The following is a 13,782-nucleotide window of genomic DNA, read 5'->3' as shown; positions in this document are numbered from 1 at the left end:
AAATATTCATGTTGCCACACAATTATATTTAGTTTATTTCCTTTATTGAGAGCTGTCTCACCCCAGCTTATAATTATTTTAAGAAACCAAAGCAGACAGGTGGACTAAGGTCCGCGCTATTAGAGGCAGTTTTTACTACCCCTCTAGGAGGGTGAATTTTTGAACTAGGTTCAGTAGCTTTTGATGTAAGATCCTAGTTTTTATCTTTTGGATTTTTGGAGATTGTATATATATACTTTTACAGAAATATTGTGGATTGTGAGAAACTCTGTTATTGTGTTTTATGGCTGGGTGAATGAAATTTATATTTACTGCTGCTTAGGTATCCGCTGTGTGTGACAGGTGTGTCCCCATTACCCACGAGTTCGGTTTGACTTTGTTATGTTATAAGTTAATGCTATCAGGGTATTTAATGTGGTTGATTATGTAGTAAGATAAGTAGGTCATTACATTGTACCTAATGTATACACATCGCCATCCTGCATCCAGTTCCCGGATGTTCGAGCGGCCCAATTTGAGATTAAGACTTCAATCATCTCGATGCTGCCCAACTTTCATGAGAATTCTACTGAAAATCCTTATCAGCATTTGGATGTGTTGGTGGAAATCTATTCCACCATCCGCATCCCTAATTTTAGTGATAATGCTCTTCATCTTAGGCTTTTCTTGTTCTCTTTGAAGGATAAAGCCAAATATTGCCTGACATCCTTAGAACCAAACTCGGTGACTAACTAGGCCACCATGCAACATGAATTTCTTAAAAAGTACTTCCCAATTGGGAAGACTAATCAGTTTTGGAGAGCTATCACAAGTTTCTCACAAATGGATGGGGAACTTTTTTTTGAGACTTGGGAGCATTTTAGGTACCTGCTCCGTAAATGCCCACATCACCAGGTCCCAATGTGGCAATTAGTTCAAACTTTCTATGAAGGGTTGGCTGAGAGAGATAGGTCTATGGTTGATGTGTCGTGTGGGGGTACTTTCCTTACTAAGCACAAGAATGAGAAATGGATTTTTTTTTTGAAAATCTAGCGAAAAATTCTCAGCAGCACATGGCTACCACTTGTAGTCTACCTAATCCATCAAATTCCAAACCAAAAGGAGTTTATAAGTAAGCCACTGGCCAAGACCTAGCCCTGACCTTGCATGCCATATTTAAAAAGTTATTGTTGGCCTAATTGGTCTTTTCAATTTTGTTTTGATGATAACAAAATGAAGGATGTTTTAACATGTGTTGTTGAGTGACTATATTTCAGGTCTAAGTAAAAGGGCACTCACGGTTAATCATGGAAGTAAGTTGGAGATCAAAGTTAATCAAGTGAAAGCTTCTTAGTATATTGAAGCAATGAATGACAAGTGAAGAGCTTAAAGGCCAAGTAGATCTTGAAGGAAAAAGTGAACCTAAGGAGGCTGCCAGACTTAGTGATTAAGGAGATCATGCTTAGAAGGATATTTGTAAGTACTTCAAGTCATTACTATTTAAATATGTGAACCTCTTTAAGATACAAAAACTTAGAGACCAGCACTTAGAAAAAAAAAATTCCTGAAAATATTTTTGAAAAGTTATAATTAAGTTTTTCAAGTAAACTAGATTTTAAAGAAATTAGAAATAGAAAATATTTGAAAAGAGAGGACTGCCCAGCCGATTGACTAGTGCAAAAAGTGACCCAGTCGAGTGAGTCAGCTGACCGACTCTGCAGAGAATTTTTGAATTTCAAACTTGCGGGAAGATTTTTAAAATTAATTCTATAATTTAATATTTTTTGAAAAGTTACCTAAATGTTTCATGTTAAATGAGGAAAATTTTCCTTAAAAAGGTCTATAAATACCTTCCTTACTAAATGAAGAATACATTCAAGCAATACATGATTTCTATGCTAAAGCTCTCCTAAAGCTCATTCTTGATCACACCTTTGCTCGGGGAAAATTCTACGAAATTGTTGAATTAAAAAGGGGTTCTGATTCTGAGTTGTATCTAAAATTCTTATATCAATAAGAAAGAAACTTTGGTGACTTCTAAACCTTGAGCTTCACATTTTCTATTTAGTTTTGGTTTTGAAGTACAATTTGAGATTTAACTTATACAACTTGCTCTGTATTTGAGAGTGTTTTTGTACGCATATATCCTTTCCTTTCTACTAGATCTTTGACAATTCAAGGTATTGTTGGATCATTGGACCAAGCATAGGTTGTTCCTTGGAGAGGTTTCTCTTCCTGAAAAAGAGGTTGGTTATTGTAAAGGTTTTTGTTCCAGTAGGAAGGAACAAGGTATAGTGAAATCCTTTGGTGGTTGATCTAAGGCGAAGACATAGGCTGGGGTAAACTGAACCTCGTAAAAACAGCGGTGTCACTCTCTTTCCCTTACTCTATTTAAATTCTAGAAAAATATAAACTGCGTGGATGTTATAATTCTTTCAATCATAAAAACAACGCATGTTGGAAATTAAATAAACTAAAGCCTAATTTATTTTTGGGTTTTCGGAAACCAAAAGGGAGTTCGTTGGTTAATCAATTTTTTTTGCGAAAACCGTAAGGGTGTATGTTGATTAGTTAACAATCCAAAACCTATTAGCTAAAGGTTTATTTAAATTTTGATTTTGAAAAAGGGGTTGGATGCTATTTTAATTTTCAGTTTAAAGGCCAACTACAGGACTTGCACATTCATAAACAGGGTTGTTGAATATTGCAAAGCTAATATTAATTACTTGTATGGTGTTTGTTTGGTTTGAATAGTTATTCAATTGGTTGTGTATGTTGTGGTTGCAGATTGAATAGTTGAAGTAAGTGTTTGTGTGGATTGCCTAATCAACAAGAATATAAGAAGTCTTTAAAAGATTGTAAAAAATCAAGAACTTATAAAAAGACTCTTAGGAATTTTAAATAACCCAATTCACCCCCCTTTTGGGACCACACCTTAGGTTTCAGTTAGATCAATGCCTATCCTTAGGACTGCAGAGAACATCGTGTGCAGAGTTTTGTGCAATCTTCTCCAACCCTTCCCATAGATGTTACAATTTCCCCTACGTGCATTCCTAGCCTGAGCTTGTACATGATGAAGTAAATGTCACTCACAATTGGTATGATAAGCATTCTAATGACCCTTATTTGAATACCTACAGTCCCGAGTGGAAACAACGTCCTAACTTCTCTTGAAGGCCGCATGCTCCAAGTTTTCAAAGACAAAGACCTCAACAAAACCCTAATGCTATGCCTCTACGCCCATATCAAAATTTCAAAAACCATCCAAACTCAGCCCTTAGACCTTTAACCATTCAGCATCCGCCTCCACCTCAATCCAAATATGATTCATTCCAAGAGACGGTGTTGAAAACCATTAAGAAAATTGAAGTTGATAGTCAAGTGGACCGGCAACTCCTTCACTCCCACTCCCAATATATTACAAAGCTAGAAACCGCCATGGGACAGCTAGCTGTTGCTTTAAGTCGGAGGGATGAGGGTAAGTTACAAAGTCATCCCATAATAAATCTAAAGGGACAATATGTGGTAGAATGTGAACCAGACGCTAGACCCTTGTCATACTTTGAGCAGGCTCAGGCGGTAACCACATTTCAAAATGGTAGTTTGACACCTGAACAAGGTAAGGAGCAGCCTAGCACGGGGGAGATCCTAGATGAAAAATTAGAGGCACCCAATGCGGATTCATGCACTCTTTTTTCCTTTAATCGGGTGCAAAGACCATTAAATACCACATGATTACGCGTCTAAGTTGCGTAATTAGGTGTTTAAATTAATGCAATGAAGATTATATTTTAAATTAAATGCTTAATTATGTTCAATAATTTAACATTGAGCTTGAATTACAATATTTGGATCATTACTTGATAATTTACGAATTTTTGGTAACTTATTATTGCAGGATAATTTTTGGACCTTAAATCCGAGATTAAAAATGTATGTGGATGTATGTGAGCTAGAGTTCAAATCAAGGTCATGTGCATGAAGCCAAATATCAAAGATCGGACCATGAGCCACATGCCTGCAAATGACGAGCCATGCACGCAGTTGTTTGAAGTCGTGTGTGTGTGTAAAAATTGAAGAATCTGTGCTATGCAATGAGATAATTTTCAAAATTAAAGGATACATTAAAAAGAAACGGGTTCCGTGTGATAAGATTACATGGGCTTCATGTACATGAATCCGTGTCATGCAATGAAAAGTGGGCAACAATCCAAGTTCGAAATTCACTAGGAGACAGCCTTAATGTATTTTGGTGTTTTCATCATAACTCTTTAATATGACGTCTGATTGGTGTAATTCAAGTGGCACTGGAAATCTTACTAAGATATCTACAATTAATTTTGAAATAATAGTTTGCTAATTCAAACGTTTACTAGGTCCAAATGGAGCTTGAAAGTGAACTTGTTGTGTTGGGCCATGTGCAGTGCTTAAGGAAAAAAAGAGTCTTAGGCCACCAAAAAAATGGCCCATGCGCCTATCTCAAGAGGAGACACGGTTGAGGCAAAATATTAGAGGAGGAATAAGATATTTTATGGAGAGGAGGGTTTATGGGGGAAAAAGGAGCAGCAGGAGGCGGCGGTGTGTAGGACAGCAGAAAACTCTCAACCTCTCTCAGATTTTTGGCTATCTCTCTCTTCTCTCTTCTGTCTTCTCCTTTACTCTCTCATCTCTCACTTTCTTTGAACTCAATTTTTTTAAAATTAATTTTATTGTTAAGTTTTTAATTTATTCAAAGTTTGGATTAATTTTTGTTTAAAAATAGTTTGTTTAATTTAAGAACTTTCTTTTTACTAAATAAATTTTTATTTAAATTGCTCTCTCTCTCTCTCTCTCTCTCTCTCTCTCTCTCTCTCTCTCTCTCTCTCTCTCTCTCTCTTATTTAAATTCTTGTTTGAGTATTATTATTGTTAATTTCAATTTGTCTTCTTATTTAAAGTTTTTATAGGGATTTAATTATTTTCTTTGGGTGTTTTTATTATTAAAGTTGATGTTTTTATTTAGAGTGTATTCTTGCTTGGACTTACGTTTAAAGTTAATATTTTTATTTAGTTGAATGATTGCAAGGTTTAGTTCTTTCATTATTCTGGTATTGAATTTGGTATTTATTTAAGTTATTTCATGCATATTTAATTTTTAGTTAGAATTTAAATTTTATTGCAAAAACCTCAAAAATCACAAGAAACTGAATCTAAACTATATACAGTAAATTTTTATTTTCTTAATTTCTTTTGAAATTACACGAGTTTGGAATTAAAATGCATTCCTTGAGGAGACGATCTGGCCTTTGGGCTAAATATTACTCGACTGAACTCTTATACTTGGGATAACTTTCGAACTGTTCATTTTTCGAGTGAGTCAAGTTTTTGACACCATTGCAGAGGAATGTCTATTTTAATTTCAAATTAGTGTTTTTCCAATTATTTTAATTTTTCTCATGAAAAATAAAAAATAAAAAAAAAATAAAAAAAAATTGAGTTTTGAAGAAAATATGGCTGCACCTGCACTACGCATGCTTTTGGATTTTTTACAGCCCACACAACCGACACAACCATCTTACATCATATTGCTTGAGAATGCACAGAACTTTAACATTAAGTCTAGAATGATATCTGTGATACCTCAATTTTATGGGATGGAGTGTGAAAATCCATATCAGCATTTAACTGATTTTGAGCTTGCATGTGTTACATTCATAGATGGGACTGCTACTAATCTGGCAATTAGATTGCATCTATTTCCTTTTTCATTGAAAGACAAGGCTAAGACATGGTTTAATTCTCTTAGGCCTAATTCTATCTCTAGTTGGGCTGATATGCAAAATGAATTTCTGCATAAATTTTTTCTCTTACAGAGAACTCAATTTTTGCAGGAACATATCAGTCTATTCATGCAAGGAGTTGATGAGACATTTCATGAAATCTGGGAGAGATTTAGAGATTTGATTAATATGTGTCCTCATTATGGATTTGAATCAGGGCGTCTATTCAACTATTTCTGCACTGTGTTGACTCCTGAATCGAAGCAGTTCGGTCATATTATGTGTTCAAGATATTTTTTCGACAAGGAGCCTGATGAAGCATTAGATTTTATGGATTATCTAACTAACTATGCTCAACAGTAGAACACTAGGATTAACAGAAGACTGATTGTAGCTCAACCATTGAGGGCAATATATGGTGGAGAGTGGAATGAACTGAAAGATGATTTTTGTGTTGAAGCACGTTTGGCTGAACTCACCAGAAGAGTGGAGGCTATGGAGATGGAAAAGGAAAATAATACAGAGCAACTTTGGAATCAACCTTCTCACTCCCATGCACCCCCTTATCAGCTATCATATCGTTAGGCTACCCCCTTCAACATCACTATTAGTCACAACAGATCTCTCAAAGCTATGCACCTTCAGGATTTCAATCTAATGCAGCACCTGCTCCACCAGAGAAGTCTCTTGAGAATTTCTTTCTGCAGTTTATGCAAATTCAAGTCACAACTAACAATAGTACACTCAGTCCATAAATGAATTGCGGTACACCATTAATGAGATGAGCACGCAGTTGAATATCTTAGAAAAAAGGAAATTTCTGGTAGAACCTTAGCCTTATCCTTAAGAATATCAGCACCAACAGCAACAAATACATAATGTTTCTCTTAAGATAGCGGAGGCTGTTATTAATTCGAGAAGTGGAAAAGAAGTTCCCCAACCTAAGATACTCATTGATAGACCAACAGTTGTCCCGGCATCTGAAGTTACAACTAAGATAGATGAGGTCAGAGAAAAATCAGAGGAAGCAAGCCCAGAATTGAAGAAGTCAGTTAATGTAAAGAGCGAGACTAGTAAGGAGTACCAGCCTGTGGTACCTTACCCTCAGAGATTGATAGTCGTGGAACAATCATTCCTTACTGGACTAAATGTCAAGGAGCGCAACGCTGAAGCAAATCCCCGTAGTGGTAAGGTGATGGATACACCCGATAAAGAGGGTGAGCAGACTGGTGAGAGTTTAATTTTTAAAGAACCAGGTAAAATTTTTAATGTTGATGCTTCTGAAGAACCAAAGGTAACTACTCTGAAAAATTTGCCTCAAAGATCGATTCTTAAAGAAGTGACTTACCTGGAAAATATGCTAAATAAAGATCACTTCTTGTTAAAACAAGGAAGGCAGTCAGCCCATATTTTGTCTGGTACCTTAGAATGTATTGATTTATTTGAGGCTAACTTTTGTGTAGGTAACATGACTGATTCATTGTGGCGACTCAAATTTGGAGACTCGCCGGTTCAATTTGTAGACCTGCATCCACTAGATGAAATTCCTCTAGAGCCTCTGCCAGATAGATTGTGATGTTTTTCTTTCTTTTATTTTCATTTTGTTTTACCTTGTTTTATTTTTAGTTAATTTTCAGGTACATTTTTCCTTAGTTTTACTTTTTCTTTCCCCTTGCATATAGCTTAAGAGTTACACACTTAAGTTGTATAGTGGGTTATTTATGTGTAGTTTCTCTTTATATGGTTAATCTAGGAATTCTAACTATATGTAGGTTGACTAGTAGTTCATTCATGTTAATTTGGCGGTATAAACTCTTGTATTTATGTGGTATTTCATGAGGCTAAAAGTACATGTTCATGTGACTTGTAGCACTTAGGATTCCTTGTGAGCACTAAGAGAGCGCTCGTGACAACTATGTCGCATTGTGCGGTATTTTTGAGCCATTTATTGTTCCTTTGAGTTTTTGACGTCAGCTCAGAGTTCATGAAACTCAACTTTCTTTTCTTTTTTTCTGGATACTTTTTGTACACTAGTCTCGGTTTTGACTTGCTAGCCTGGAGGTGACATCTAGTAGGGAGATAGAAACCATGGTCTTGCAGCCTACTCAAGATGTAAAAGTTAAGCCATCCCTAGAAATAAACTTAGTTCATGGAGTACTATTCGAACTTAATTCTCATTGGTGGTATGAAGATAATAAAAGAAGTGTAATGATTGTCCTAATTGACAATGAAAAGACAGAAATTGAAGAATGGGCATGAGAGAGTATAAAAAAATAAAATTGCACATGAATGAAGTGGAAGGTTAATACCTGCTCCACATAAATACCACAAAGAGTCAGAGACACGACACATGTTCTCCACATATGAAGACTCTTCAACCGCTTAATGCCTCAAATGTATTCACGTCTGGTTGTGAATAAGTTGATATATGGTGGTCTTGGTTAGATATGGCGAGTAGGTGACAAGATGTTAGGGTGAAGGACCCGACACCTCACAAATAGGTTGGATCTTTTTCAGACTAGTCCATTCCATACATTTAGCATTTGTTCCTTGTAATATGTGGGATGTTTGATCGCAACACTCCTCCTCACATATGACAAATGAACCCATTTTTTTGAGTATTTTTTAGGGTATACCAGTTAGGCCTGTAGGTGTTCACTGGTATCCTGGGTGTAACGAGTCATACACATTACACATACCTCGAGATTCTGCCTGTTTATACTTGAATTTATATGACTACATTAACTCTGAATTGTATTGTTGGTTAACTTCATGTGAATATAATGTTCTTAATGTCCATGTAACGATGAGACTTGCATGAATTACTTACTTCGGAGTTGCATGCATTATATATGATGAGTTTGTATGAAATTTGGTTATACTCCTATATGTGAAACAGTATGGTTGTGTCATATGTGCAGTAGTTTTATGTTTGTTGGAATTAGTATTTGTGGATACCACCTTGGATTTCATTCACGTTATTTGCTAGAGACTAGCAAAATGTTAGTTGGGGGGTGTTATTATGCGTCTAAGCTGCATAGTTAGGTGTTTAAAATCATGCATTAAAGATTATATTTTTCATTAAATGCTTAATAATGTTCAATAATTTAACATTGAGCTTGAATTACAATATTTGGACCATTACTCGATAATTTACGAATTTTTGGTAACTTATTATTGCAGAATAATTTTTGGAAATTAAATCCGAGATTAAAAATGTGCGTGCGTGTACGTGAGCTAGAGTTCAAATCAAGGTCATGTTCATGAAGCCAAATATTGATGACCGGTCCATGAGCCACATGCCTGCAAATGACAAACCATGCACACAGTTGTTTGAAGTTGCATGCATGTGTAAAAATTGAAGAATTCGTGCTATGCAATGTGATAATTTTCAAAATTATAGGAGACATAAAAAATAACTGGGTGTAGTGTGAGAAGACTACGTGGGCTTCATGCACATGAATCCGTATTATGCAATGAAAAGTGGGCAACAATCCAAGTTCGAAATTCGCTAGGAGACAACCTAAATGTATTTTGGTGTTTTCATCATAACTCTTTCATTTGACATCGAATTGGTGTGATTAAAGTGGAATTGGAAAGCTCCCTAAGATATCTACAATTCATTGTGAAATAGTCTCTTTCTAATTCGAACATTTACTATGTCAAAATTGGGCTTGAAAGTGAAATTGTTGCGTTGGGCCGTGTGCAATGCTTAAGGAAAAAAGGTGTCTCGGGCCACCAAAAAAATGGCCCATGCGCCTATCTCAAGAGGAGACACGGTTAGGGCAAAATATTAGAGGGGGAATAAGATATTTTATGGAGAGGAGGGTTTATGGGGGAAAATGGAGCAGCGGGAGGCGGCGGTGCGCAGGAGAGCAGAAGACTCTTGGCCTCTCTCTCTCTCTCTCTCTCTCTCTCTCTCTCTCTCTCTCTCTCTCTCTCTCTCTCTCTCTTCTCTCTTCTCCTTTACTCTCTCATCTTTCTCTTTCTTTGAACATAATTTTTTTAAAATTAATTTTATTGTTAAGTTTTTAATTTATTCAAAGTTTGGATTAATTTTTGTTTAAAAATAGTTTGTTTAATTTAAGAACTTTCTTTTTACTAGATAATTTTCTGCTTAAATCTCTCTCTCTCTCTCTCTCTCTCTCTCTCTCTCTCTATCTCTTTCTTTCTTTCTCTCTTGCATTTAAATTCTTGTTTGAGCATTATTATTGTTTATTTCAATTTGTCTTCTTATTTAAAGTTTTTATAGGGATTTAATTATTTTCTTTGGGTGTTTTTATTATTAAATTTGGTATTTTTATTTAGAGTGTATTCTTGCTTGGGTTTATTTTTAAAGTTAATATTTTTATTTAATTGAATGATTGCAAGGTTTAGTTCTTTCATTATTCTGACATTGAATCTAGTATTTATTTAAGTTAATTCATGCATATTTAATTTTTAGTTAGAATTTATATTCTATTGCAAAAACCTCAAAAATATGAGGAAACTGAATTTGAACTATGTTTAGTAAATTTTTATTTTCTTAATTTCTTTTGGAATTACACGAGTTTGGAATTAAAATGCATTCCCTGAGGAGACGATCTGGTCTTTGGCCTATGTATTACACGACTGAACTCCTATACTCGAGATAGCTTCCGAGCTGCTCATTTTTCGAGTGAGTCACCACACCTACCACCAGAAAAACCACACCTCATTTCGCCCCTCATAGGGCTCTCCGTAATTACCTGGTGACACATTCGGCAGCCCCACTTGCACCCTCTATATTTAGGAAAGAGACTTCCATCGAGTCTATCTAGGACATGTTTAAACATATGAGAATAGAGAAGCCTCTCCTTGATGACATGAAGCAATCACTTGCGTTCATAAAGTTTCAAAGGGACTTGTCAATGCAAGAGACAGAATCAAGGGTGCACATGGATGGTTTGGTTAATTAGGTAGAGCATATAAGTTCCATAATACTAAAGCACCTTGTTCCTAAACTAAAAGACCCAGACTCACCTACTATCTCGTGTGTAATTGGTAATTACATCATCAATGGGGCCCTTCTAGATTTAGGAGCAAGTGTGAACATTCTTTCATACTTGGCCTATCAGAAACTTAACGTAAGAGTGTTGCAACCCACCTCGGTTTCCATATGCCTTGATGATCGATCTTTTAAGCAACCTCGGGGTGTGGTAGAAGATGTGGCAGTAAAGGTGGGAGATTTCCATTACCCTATTGATTTTATCATTTTGGGCATCGAAACTTCCACCAACCCGATCCCTGTCCTTTTGGGACGACCATTCCTAACCACGGCTAGTGCCTGCATTCAATGTGGATGGGGATTATGGACATCTCATAAGGCCATAAGCAACGTAGGCTGAACATATTTAATGCCTCCCAACATCCTCCGAACGTCATTCAAGCTGTGGACGAAGACATAATTGAAAAAATTGTTAGGAAAGTAACTCCTTCAATGCTATGGAAACACCTTTGGGAAATTACTGTTAGCTTTGGTGCAATCCCAAGAGGGGGGGGGGGTGAATTGGTATTTTAAAATTTATCGCCTAGGTTAAACTAGATAAACAGTGTTAGTTAACCTAGGGTTTGTTTATGCAAATGTTAACCTAATCATTCACAATATAACATAAACGTGCAGTAAGTAAATTGCGGAAATGTAAATGAACACGCATGATATGTTATCGAGGTTCGGGCAACAGTGCCTACGTCCTCGCCTCTAACTCACAAGTCAGAGGATTCCACTAATAGCTTAAGGGTGGAGCGGCACCGTTTACAACCAGGTCAAATTAACACAGGGCTGACCTCAACCTTAACTAGGTCAATTAGCGGGGCTGACCTCAACCTACACGCCTTAACAGGATGACGCACCTAGCTTTCCTAACCGGGTCTAAGCCAATCCAGGACTATTCCAGGGCTAGTCTCCCTCTTCAGGCCCATTCCTGGAAATACAATAGATTTGAAATGGAATCAAATGGTACAGTGATTGTGCTTTCGTGTAAAGTAGATATGTACCCAGTTACGCACAGTATAATCAATACACTACCAAAAGATAGGATTTGATAAGCTCGATGTAGTCTAAGTATTTACTCTCAAATATTTATGCAAATATAACAATCAGTGCGTGAGAGTGTAAATGGTATGATCTTTGTGTGAAAATAATATTTCAATCACAATGCACAAACATAGATCACAAGCACACTTCAAATATTTCAACAAATAAAATTTCTCAATATAAACCACAAGAAATATTCAAAGATGGTTTGCAAAAATATTTATTTAATCTTTGTATTAAGAAGATATTCTCAATCAAAAAGTATAGTAACAAAGATCTTCAGCACACAAGCAAATATCTCAAAATATTTTTCTCAAGATAAATCACAAGAGATATTTGAAAAACGATTTGTAAAAACCAAAACTCAATATGAATTCTTGAGTATCGCAATGAAAATGCAAAACTCAGAAGCCCAAGGAAGTTTTCCTATGGAAGGCTTATTTATGAAGCCCCCTAGGAGAACTTGTAGCTTACTCTCTATGAAATATAGATCACAAATAAAACAACCAAAAGAGAGTTTAAGCTAGGTGAGATAAGCACAAGAATACTCTTACAAGGAGGTATTTGCAATATAAATGAGTAAGAGTAGGAGTTTAAAGCTTGAATATGAAATATGGGCTTTTTGAGATTGAGAGGATTTTGGCTAATTATATTTGCTAATCTCTTACTAATTATTCCAAATGAGGGGGTATATATAGACTACCCTTAAAATATAACCGTTAAGGACACATATGGGATTATTAGGAAAGTTTTATTATATTTTAACCAAGTTAATCCCGTTTAAAAATATTAACCATGGTAAAAATTAAGGGGCAACCCGAGAGGTCTGGTGGACTAGGACTCAAGTGGTACGGTCGACTAGGGGTATTTTGAACTGAGTGGTCGGTCGACCGGGGCAAGGCAATTTTTCAAATTTCTGAGGTTTGGTTGACCAGACCGCTTGGAATTCTCCCGAGGACCCTCCGGTCGACCAGGTAGTTGGAGTACAAAAGTAGTCGGTCGACTGGGAGGTCAAAATGTTGACTCCCAGGTGGTTCGGTCAACTGAGGTCAAATGAACTGTAAGGGCTCGGTTGACCAGGGCCTTGGTCAACAATAGACCCGGGCCGGTTTCGGTTGACCAGGGACTTTTGAACTACAAGTTTCGGTTGACCAGTTGGTCAAAATTTTGACCCTAGGGAGTTTCGGTCGACCAGGACCTTTTGAACTACCTTTGCTGGTCGACCGGGTGGTCAAACTTTGACCCAGGGTGTCTCGGTCGACCAGGCCAAAATGAACTGGCTTGGCTGGTCGACCGAAAGTGCATCGTGTGTGCCTAACAAATATATGTGAAAGTGTGAGTGTCTTAGGGGCACTTGGGGTCCAATTTGAAGACACCGAAAAAGTCTGGTGTCGGTCGACCGAAGGGTGTTCCCTAAGGTCCATCTATGGTCTTGAGCTTATCGATCCTACCATGCAGGTAAGGCATTAATTATTACAGACCATGTTCTCCTAATTACTATTACAGACCCAAATAAATGATTGAATTACAATACAACATAAATAGGGTCTTTAGGTCTTCACTTCATGTGTCGTGTGCGTGCACCATAGGATATGTTCAATCAGTCCTGCACACCAACTCATTAAACCATTAAATATTAGAGTATTTGTCATAATCAAAACAGGGTATGACCCATAGGGTCAACAATTACATTGCAGCTTGTCAGCCCTGTCCATGCTGAAATTGAGGATCCTCTTGAGCAATTTATGTTAAAACATGATTGGAACCCCAAATCTGAAATTTAGTTGGGGGTATGCAATTCAGGGTGTGAGGAAGAGAGGAAGAAACCAATGTGAGCTGGGAACCAGGATGAGTTTAAAATAAGCTTTGAAGTGTCTGGCTAAAGACGGTAAATTTAGCGCTCCCGGGAGGCAACTTGATAAATGTATGGTTGAAGATGGTAAACTTAGTGCTTCCTGGAGACAACCCGATAGTTTTTCATCTTCTACTT

General features: G+C 36.7%; 1 non-coding gene across 1 annotated transcript; it reads right to left on the bottom strand.

Annotated features, from left to right (window-relative positions):
- Positions 1 to 790: 790 nt before the first annotated feature.
- LOC131143566 (small nucleolar RNA R71) lies at positions 791 to 896 on the bottom strand. Its single transcript, XR_009133551.1, has one exon. It is a non-coding gene; the product is annotated as a small nucleolar RNA R71 (small nucleolar RNA).
- Between the last annotated feature and the right edge of the window lie 12,886 nt (positions 897 to 13,782).

This window comes from Malania oleifera, chromosome 11 (genome assembly GCF_029873635.1).
Source record: "Malania oleifera isolate guangnan ecotype guangnan chromosome 11, ASM2987363v1, whole genome shotgun sequence".
Classification (NCBI taxonomy): domain Eukaryota; kingdom Viridiplantae; phylum Streptophyta; class Magnoliopsida; order Santalales; family Ximeniaceae; genus Malania; species Malania oleifera.
Note: the sequence above shows the minus strand (reverse complement) of the source record. Positions and strands in the feature narration are given on the sequence as shown.